The sequence below is a fragment of the Zootoca vivipara genome, chromosome 5 (assembly GCF_963506605.1).
Source record: "Zootoca vivipara chromosome 5, rZooViv1.1, whole genome shotgun sequence".
Taxonomy (NCBI): domain Eukaryota; kingdom Metazoa; phylum Chordata; class Lepidosauria; order Squamata; family Lacertidae; genus Zootoca; species Zootoca vivipara.
Window position 1 is genome coordinate 96,021,892 of NC_083280.1, and position 9,323 is coordinate 96,031,214.

At 44.1% G+C, this 9,323-nt stretch overlaps 1 long non-coding RNA gene across 1 annotated transcript; it reads right to left on the bottom strand.

Moving 5' to 3' along the window:
• Positions 1-1,509: 1,509 nt before the first annotated feature.
• On the bottom strand, positions 1,510-9,108 carry LOC132592189 (uncharacterized). The gene is made up of 3 exons (XR_009557659.1): positions 8,599-9,108; positions 7,086-7,156; positions 1,510-6,779 (listed from the first exon to the last, which is right to left on the bottom strand). It is a non-coding gene; the product is annotated as an uncharacterized LOC132592189 (long non-coding RNA).
• Positions 9,109-9,323: the final 215 nt, after the last annotated feature.

Sequence of the window (9,323 nt, forward strand, 5' to 3'; positions counted from 1 at the left end):
TTCACAAGAAGCAAAGGTGTTTGATGCATAGTGGTTTTTGCTGCATATTGTTACAACACAATTTCAATTTTTTAAAAAAATAAAAAAGTAACAAGCAAACATTTGAAAATGTGGGATTTGTTCTGTTAATTAATAATGAAATGAATGGGCTCCGTTTGTTGTATTTTTTATTGTTATTACAAAATGAATGCACACACACGCGCAGCCTGCCAACTGGCAATGCTATAATAAGCAGTGCAACTGCTTTTCCTGACGGAAGTGACCAAGGTTCATGATGGGGGGGGGGGGGCTCTTTTGCTGAGGTCAACTGAAATACGACAATGGTTGAAGCAAGGAGGGTTGCAGAAATGCCATTTAGCAAATACCTGTTTGGCTGGCTCCTTGAGAGGAAAGAGGTGCTAAACTAGTTACCTACCAGAGAGGTGTAGCAAAATTCCAGTGGTCTGGGATTGATGTAACCATGTAAAATTCAAGCAGAACAAAATGTCTAGCAATGGTACTGAACATCTTTGTTATGTTAGCACTTTTCATTCAGTACAGTATTGCCCCTCTTTGTAAGGCTATTCAGACTTTATTGAAGAAGTCTCCTCAACCGTTTCATGGTGATGAATGAGTCGCGCTGGGGGAGAGCATCTACTGTACTGTGAAATTAACTCCATCTTCACCAAATTCCAACACAGAAGTCAACAAGGCAAAACAGACTCTCAGAATTCCCTCACTTCAAAACACTAGAACAGCCATACAACATTTTCCCTTCACTTTTAAGACTTGCTTTTAAAAAATCTATATATCCCAGCTTCAAAAGCAGCAAGACTGTACTGATAACCTCAGCAAAAGACACCCCCCCCCCCGTTCACGAACCTACTAATTGCTGGATGGTTCTGCCACACTATTGCCTAAAAAGCATGTTTCTAGGGTGGCTGTAGTACACTTTCTAGGAAAAGATGGGTAAAAAAATAAACTGTACAGTAACTGGAAGATCTCAAGGCTCTATCACTTGTAAGCATCCTAAGAATTTTGAGTTCCATGTCCTGGATGGGCTGGATGCCAAAGAGTGGTGGGAGACACCAGCTGGGACTCCCCCAGGGAACCCCCAGGGGAAGAAGGCTCAGAGCCGGAGGATTGGTAGTAGGACAACAATGAGTGGTGAGAGAGAGAAGAGGGAAGACTGGGAGGAGGAGGTGTCAGAAGCTCAAAGAGGTAACAGGGCTTAGTAAGCAGGAAGAGGCTGAGTCAGAAGCTGAAGCTGGAGAAGAGTGGGGCCAAGAGGCAGAGAAGAGGCAGGCGGCTGAAGAAGCAGGGAATCTCCCACTCCTGTTGTGATCAGCTCCCCTCCCCTGTGGTCTCCCAGAACCTGAAGAGGTATGAAGAGACAAAATAAAAAAATTTCCTTCCAGTAGCACCTTAGAGACCAACTAAGTTTGTCATTGGTATGAGCTTTCATGTGCATGCACACTTCTTCAATACCAAGAAGTGTGGTATCTGATACTAATGACAAACTTAGTTGATCTCTAAGGTGCTACTGGAAGGAACTTGTTTGTTTTGTTTCGACTACGGCAGACCAACACGGCTACCTACTGGTAAATAGGTTTGAAGAAGGTGAAGCCAGACAGGATGAAGGAGCCTTGGATTACTTGGGAACATAGATGCCCAAACACCCACAAAATTCCCCATGAAGGGGCCTGGCACCCACAAATTTCAGTCCCAGGGCCATGCACACTGCATTGCACCCACAGTCGCGGGGCCAAGTTGGCACTCCTGTTGGAAAGGAACCAGGAGAGTTAGAGAGTAGTGGGAATGCGGGGACCTTCCATTCTCACAACTGCCTCATTGAGGCAATACCTACTAGGAAGATTTGCTGTGAGCTGCTTTGTCTCTTTGAATAAAGAGTTAACTTCACTGAGGCCTTGTGAGTTATTGCTGACCTGTTCCTGATACCTGCCCTGACATTTCATTAAGAACAGAAGGTTCACAGTGAGCAAGGTCCTCTGATTTCAGCGGGAGCTTTTTCTATGTAACTGTGCAAAGGACTATAGCCTACTTTTTTCATTCCGCGGTCCCAGGTTCTCCATGTAGCTTGAGCCACAGAACCTCATGATCTGGGTGATCCAACGATTCATCCCTCTAACATAATGCTTAAGCTTGTGAAATGGCATCCCTGGGGACTCCTTTGTGTACCTGCTTTGAAATACCTAACCCTCAATTCATGCAGAGAGGAATACAGCATGCCAACCATTCTTACCTTTGTTACACTGTAGAATCTAACAATATTTAACCGGTGAAGTCATTTTGGTTTCCAAACCTGTGTCACAAATATGCTTGGGAACTTAGGGGAGAAAAGAGAGAATGAAAGAAACAATGCTCTTATTCATGACATCAGATCCAGCTCCATGGAAACATGTTGTGATGACAAAACACACACAGAGAGATTGCAAGGTCATAAGTCACACTCAAAAGAAGAGGCAAGAGAGAAACTGTAAGTTTAATGAATAACATGTAGCAGCCTCAAAAGGGAAGGTGGAAAGCAAAGAGCAACAAAGTTAAATACCCTCCAAAGTACTTCAGATCCATTTCATCTTCAAGTGAAGTAGCTCTTCAAGAGTAGAAAGTTCCAGAGGGCTCATTTTGCAAGAAGGTGAGGGAAAACACATATATTGCCACTGAAAAGGAAAGATTCCACAATGGATCTGTCAGAAATAGCAAGGATCCTTCCACTCCTTGCTAGGATGTTGCCAGTTTTCCCCCCCTAGAAAGTAGGTATGGTGTGATTATTCATTACTTTCTCATCCCAATGTGAAACATTAAATATTCTCTGTTGCACATGGCTGTCATGAATGGGCAGGCAGGTTGAGAATATTATTGGGAGTTTCATGAAGCAAAGAAGGACTCATATGTATCTGAATGGACAAGGAATATGCAACCGTGATCCACATCTGCCCTATACTTCTTGGAGAGATGCATTGAATGAAGACCCTGGGGGGCAACTAAACTGACAGCAGAGAGCAAGCATACTGTACAGTGCGCAACAATTCTTCTGATCTGCATTGCAAACAGCAGCAACAACATCTTCCCTCTTGCAGATGCCAGAAAACGGAAAGGTAGACAATAGCTAGATAACTATGGAAGCTCATAAGCAGGGCATGAAAATGATAGCCATCCCCTTTCGTTACCAGCCCTTTGTACTCACAGATATCTACATATGGAAGTTTAATTTGGCTATCATGGCGAGCATTTGTCAAAGGCACCAAGCTGATGCTTGTCAGCTGTGTGTCTGGAGCACACTGTGCCTGAAAGAGCTGCAGGGTGACAGGATCTGATCCATCGAGTCGCCACCTGTGTGGACAGACCCTGGAGAACTTGGGAGACCCACAGCCCCCCAAAGAGTGTGCACAATAAAGTGACAATTATTCATGGTTTTTATTAAATGGTTTTTGTTTTCAGTTGCCAAATATCACACAGTGCTAGATGCTCAATAACAGATGAGGGCTTTTGGCAGCCTGGGCCTTGGAACAAGTTTGTATTATTTATTTATTTGTTTGTTTGTTTGTTTAACTTAAATCCTGTCTTTCAGTCTCTACCAGACCCACAAGGCATTTCATGGGCAAAATAACAACCACTAAAATACAATTGAAGCAATCTATCAAAGCAACTTAAAAACACTGAGCAATCAAATAAAAGCAATGATAAAATCAGCAATGATGGCAGTCAAATCAAATAAACCAGCAGTAAAATCTGACCGGTCTGGAAAAGGTAAATTAATCAGATGTCTGGCTGCTTAAAATGGGATGAACTGGCAGGTAATTTGCTATAGCCATACGTAGCATTTGGAAAGTGCACTTAAATGTTCAAATTGCTTCACATACGTCATTATCTCACTGAAAAGTAGGTCACTGTTACTATTCTCTCCAATTTGCAGGTGAGGGATTGATACATCTCGTGAATTCATGGTGGAGGTGAAACTTGAAGAGGAAAAATCTGGGGTTGTGGCCGTCTTCAAGCAGCTCTGCTATACCAAACATGCCAATGCAAAACAGGGATCAGAACAACTTTGAATGTTATTTTATTGCCTAGGAGCACAATGTCCAGGCACCCAGGCTCCTATGCAATACAGCCTCCTCATTTCCCCCACCTGGGCACAAACTCCAGGCACAGAAAGAGCTTGCACAGCTCCCGGATCAGATGTTGTATTGTGAAGAAATGGGAAATATGAGGCACACTTGACTTTTTCCCCACCGCAGCAGGATCACAACCGACTGCTCTAAAACTGCAGGGACGAAGGTGAAATAGTTAGGACTAGGAGGCAAGACCCGTAGTCACATGCCACCATTTGCAAATTAGCAGTTTTATCCAACTGATGGGTCTAACATGATTCAAGCTAAGGACGGTATAATATGATTTAGGTTTGGAGGATGCTGAAAAAGGCTCTTCCGTTTGGTGGGATTTTATCATAAATACAATAAACACACAGGGTACAATGTGAAATTTGGTTTTCCTAATGGTCTTAAGTATTCAACTGATTCAAGTGCTGATTTTTTGTATTTGTACATCTATTATTTTTATTGCGTTGTTTCGTATGACATGCCTCAATAAAAAAGAAATGGGGGGGGGGGAATGAGAGAAGACCCTTTCTGAAAGAAATTTAGAAAACACTTAGATTAGGGCTTTTCAGTGGTAACCCCTCTGCAGCGGTGCTGACTTGGGCCCCACAATGTGGATGCCCAGCATGCATGCTGTGATGTCATGACGTTGTGACACAACGTGACATCACGATGGCACATCACATCACAATGTCATGATGGCACAGTACCAGCACCATGGCAGCAAATAGACCAGGGATTGCACTCTGCCGCGGGGCCTTTATTGGGGGCCCCTGCACCCATGTATGCACCCCAGAAGCCTGTCAGAGGTGCAGGGCCTGGCCCAGTTGTCACCGGGGCACCAGAGTGCCAGAGGTAAGGTGACAGCTGGCAGTGGCAGCAGGGGGCGAAGGCTGGGCACCCGCAGAAAGGAAATTGAGGGTGCCCAGGCCCCTAGGGCCCCCTAGAGTTTGTGCCCTGCCTCTGCTGCAGAACAGCCTCCCAAAGGAGAAGCGCCAGTGCTGCATTTTTTGACATTTTAGGAAAGTTGTTAGAAATCTTTCTCTTCCACCAGGCCTTATCATATGCTCCTGGGATTCTGGCACTGTAGATCTGGCTTCCTGCATTTACCATTATTGTGTTTTATGGATTTAAATGTTGAGGTTTTATTGATTTCCATTCCTGTAATTTATTGATCTGTTGTAAATGGTTTTTTAAAAAACATAGGGCAAAAAACAAAACAAAAAAACCACACCAGCCACACCTCCTTAATTTCACTAGGGGCCATATATTGACACTCCAGATCCAAGATGTACCAAATTATAGCTTTCCTTCAGACCTAAGTGGCCCCTTAATTTGACTGATATTCTGTTCCTACAGTCTCTGTTTCCATTGTGTTGTCATCAAGCCAAGGTGTTGAATGCCTCCTGTTAATGGTTGTGTGTCCCAACTGTTCTCTTTTACAAGGGAGAGTCTCTGTTTTTGGTTACTGGTAAATCATTGTTCACTAGGGACCCAGGTGGTGCTGTGGTTAAACCACTGAGCCTAGGGGCTTGCTGATCAGAAGGTCAGCGGTTCGAATCCCTGTCATGGGGTGAGCTCCCGTTGCTTGGTCCCAGCTCCTGCCAACCTAGCAGTTCGAAAGCACGTCAAAATGCAAGTAGATAAATAGGAACCGCTACAGCGGGAAGGTAAACGGCATTTCCATGTGCTGCTCTGGTTTGCCAGAAGCGGCTTTGTCATGCTGGCCATATGACCTGGAAGCTATACGCCGGCTCCCTCGGCCAATAATGCGAGATGAGTGCGCAACCCCAGAGTCGGTCATGACTGGACCTAATGGTCAGGGGTCCCTTTACCTTTACCTTTAAATCATTGTTCCTATTTTGTTCCTATTTTTGCTTCAAGTAAGAGTTGTTGTTGTTTTTACCTAAGCACCCTCAAGGTGATTCACATTCAAAATTTTAAAATGAAATGAAACCAACATTACAAAAAAATACCCAGCAGTTTTTCACCGGTATATGGAATAACAAACAGACGCTGAATGTAAAGGCTAGTTTTATGCAAATGCTTTTTGCTTTCCTCGGTCTCCTTCAGATGTTTATCCAACACAGGAACTTGCCTCAAAATTCCATCTTTGTATACCTTTAGAAACTTGACTGAGTCACAGGGCATGTGCAATTTTGCGACCCACCAAGCCAAATGCAGCCCACCACATCTTCAGCATTTCTCGGTATCTAATGAAGTCTGCGAATGCATGCCTCAATAAATTTGCTATGATTTAAGGCCCTGCGAGATTCTTTGTATCCCTTTTCTTTTGGCCGGCTGCCTGGAGCTTCAAAAGCAGGGTGGAGGTGGGGACAAAGGGTCGCTTACCACCTGACTGTCTGCAGTTCGGGGCTGGTGGTCTGTGTTTTGCCTGGCGAGTCCCAGGCTGTGCACACTTGGTTTGGAGAGTGGAAGGCTTCCATCAGCATCCCACGTGGTAGCAGGGGCTGCGGAGTCCTTACCCCGGGGCTTGTCATGTGCTTGTTCATAAGAAAGGAATCACAGGGTCATGGCGCTTTAATCGGTTGGGTTCTGCTCTTCCTCTTTCTTCCTGCGCGTGAAAGACATAACAGGGAACCACCAGAGCAGAAGTAAGATGTGTTTTGTTAGTTGTCTGAAGCCCTGGGGCCCGGAACCGGATAAGTCCTGATATTATGCCTGGATTGAGCAAAAAATAAATCCATTTTGTTTCCTACAAACATTTAGCCATCAAAAAAAAAAAATATGACATAGAAAAACAGGCCTCGCTGTCTACATGCCTTCTTGTAAAGCTCGCATTGTGGAAGTGTCAGAATCATTAGCTCATTTGGCATACATTTTGCAAGCTAATGCTTCTCCTTTCATTCTCCCTGGGGACAACATGTCTGCTTTCCAAATAAAAAGAAAAGAAAAAACAGGCTGAAGAAGGTGAAGGGGTGTTGCCACAGAACCTGCTGCTTCTCTAATGCTATATATGATACATACCTACTCTAATCCAGTGCACTAAGAAACACTGGGGTGTGTTTATAAGGTCCTTCGACATTCCATGGGTGCATCTGAAAAACAAGCCTATATAGTGAGAGCTGTTATACAAAATATGCAGAATTGTGTGTTAGAATGCTGGGCAACCAAACTTCAGTTTAAAGAGGAGGTAACAATTTTAGTGTAATGAAATATCATAAAAGAAACATAATAAACCAGCATGCCTGGGAGTCACCGGGGATACCTTGCTGATGTGCTAGTTCGCTACATGGGGGTGGGGAGACTTTTGTTTCAAAAGGGAGAGCCTTAAAGAAAATGACACCCCATATTGAATAAGTAGTGGTGAAGTCCAAATTCCTACTTGGATGTCTTGAGAAGATGGTGATGATTTTATTAGCCCTCACATGTCACTTAATCTTTTTTCCTAAGTGCCGTGGAGATACTGCTGCAGTTAAGGCAGACCCTAATTCTAGATGCTCCATTTGCTTGGTGTGAGGGGAAAGGAAAGAGGGGAGTAAAGCAGGGGGAGCAGCTGCAAGTCTATTGACTGGCCTCCTCTTGGCCCTTGGTCCCTTGGACAGTGGCAGGGGCCAGAATGGGCCTCTTTTCGCTCAGCTCAACAGAGATCAGATAATATGCGGACTCACACTTCCCACCGGTATCCTTGCAAATTCTGTCTGAAGCCCAGAGAAGTGTATATTTCCATGAGGATGTTGCCAACCCTTTTCTTAAGTCTCTTCACAGAGTTCCTATCACCTTTCTGAGTCCAGCACAATCTTGCTAAGCCTTATGGTTCCGTCCTTATTGCCACGATCACTCTGCTCATTACCTTCACTCCTCCAGTTCTACCAGTCTCCTGTTCTCTTAAGCACCCACTCATCCACCCCCCCTTTTCTTCCTCCTTCCCCCCCACTCCTGGCCAGAGAACGGCTGCAAGTGCCACTTCTCTTCCTTCACAGTATCCCTCCTTTCCATGAAACTATTGACTGACATTTCCAGTCCTCACTCAAAATGAAAATGAAGTCTATGCAAAATGAATTTAATTTGGATGGAGCCAATCTGTATTACTCTTGCTTCTCTCCCCTCCCCCACCCCTCTGCCTCTCTTATCCCTCCCACTGTTGCAGTTTATCTTGTAAGCTCTTCAGGGCAGAGAGCTTTCCTTTTGTACTTATATTATTCTGTAAGGCACTATGTAAGTTGATAACTCCATAGAAAATTGATAATAATGATGATAATAATAATAATAATAATAATAATAATAATAATGCTTTATACCTCAAATCCTCTGAATTCAAATATAGTTAAAACCCCATGCTTCTTAAGAGAAAGATAAATGCAACAGGAATTAAAGGGCAATGCAGATGCATTGCAAATTGCACACATCTGAGCAGACATCTTGATCTCAGTCTACCAGGATTCCCCCCACCAACAACTAACCCTTATGCTAAGCAGCATCAAACCTGAAATCATTCCTAAAACTTTTAAACCAATCTGGTGAAAACACTGTCATTTACCTTTGCTGCTATCCTTGTCTTCCTTCCAGGCAGGTCACAGAAGGCAACCCTTTCAAATGAGCCCCAGCATAGTAGCAGCCCAAACCTCAGATGGAACGCGTTGATGTTTACTTCATTGAATGCAGCAGCACAATGTGGAAACCACACATTTTAAAAACCCAACTTTCGCTACAACTCTATAAATCAGCCCAGATGCATTTTGAAATGTTTCCCAAGGTCAGCTGAAAAAGTTTTCTGCAAGCCTAAGAAAACTCTTTGGATGAACACAGTCTTTGTTCTTCTGATTTTATAAGCACATTCTGTGAGCCAGGCATGCTTCACGTGGTTTCTGGTTTCACACTGAACATGTTACACAGCTCTAATGAGCTTCAGACTTTATGCACCAGGAATTGACATTGGTGTTCCTGTGCACTGTTCTAGGAATACGCCCAGATTGGCTTTCATAAGCATTTCACAAGCCATGATACACGAGTTCAGAAAGTTAACACACACCCAAGCCTTTGCAGGCCATTTTTCATATTGCAGAGATCAAAAACAGGTTTACCATCAAGTATGCAAACAATGGCAGGACGCGGGTGGCGCTGTGGTCTAAACCACAGAGCCTAGGGCTTGCCGATCAGAAGGTTGGCAGTTCGAATCCCCGTGACAGAGTGAGCCCCCGTTGCTTGGTCCCTGCTCCTGCCAACCTAGCAGTTCGAAAGCACGTCAAAGTGCAAGTAGACAAA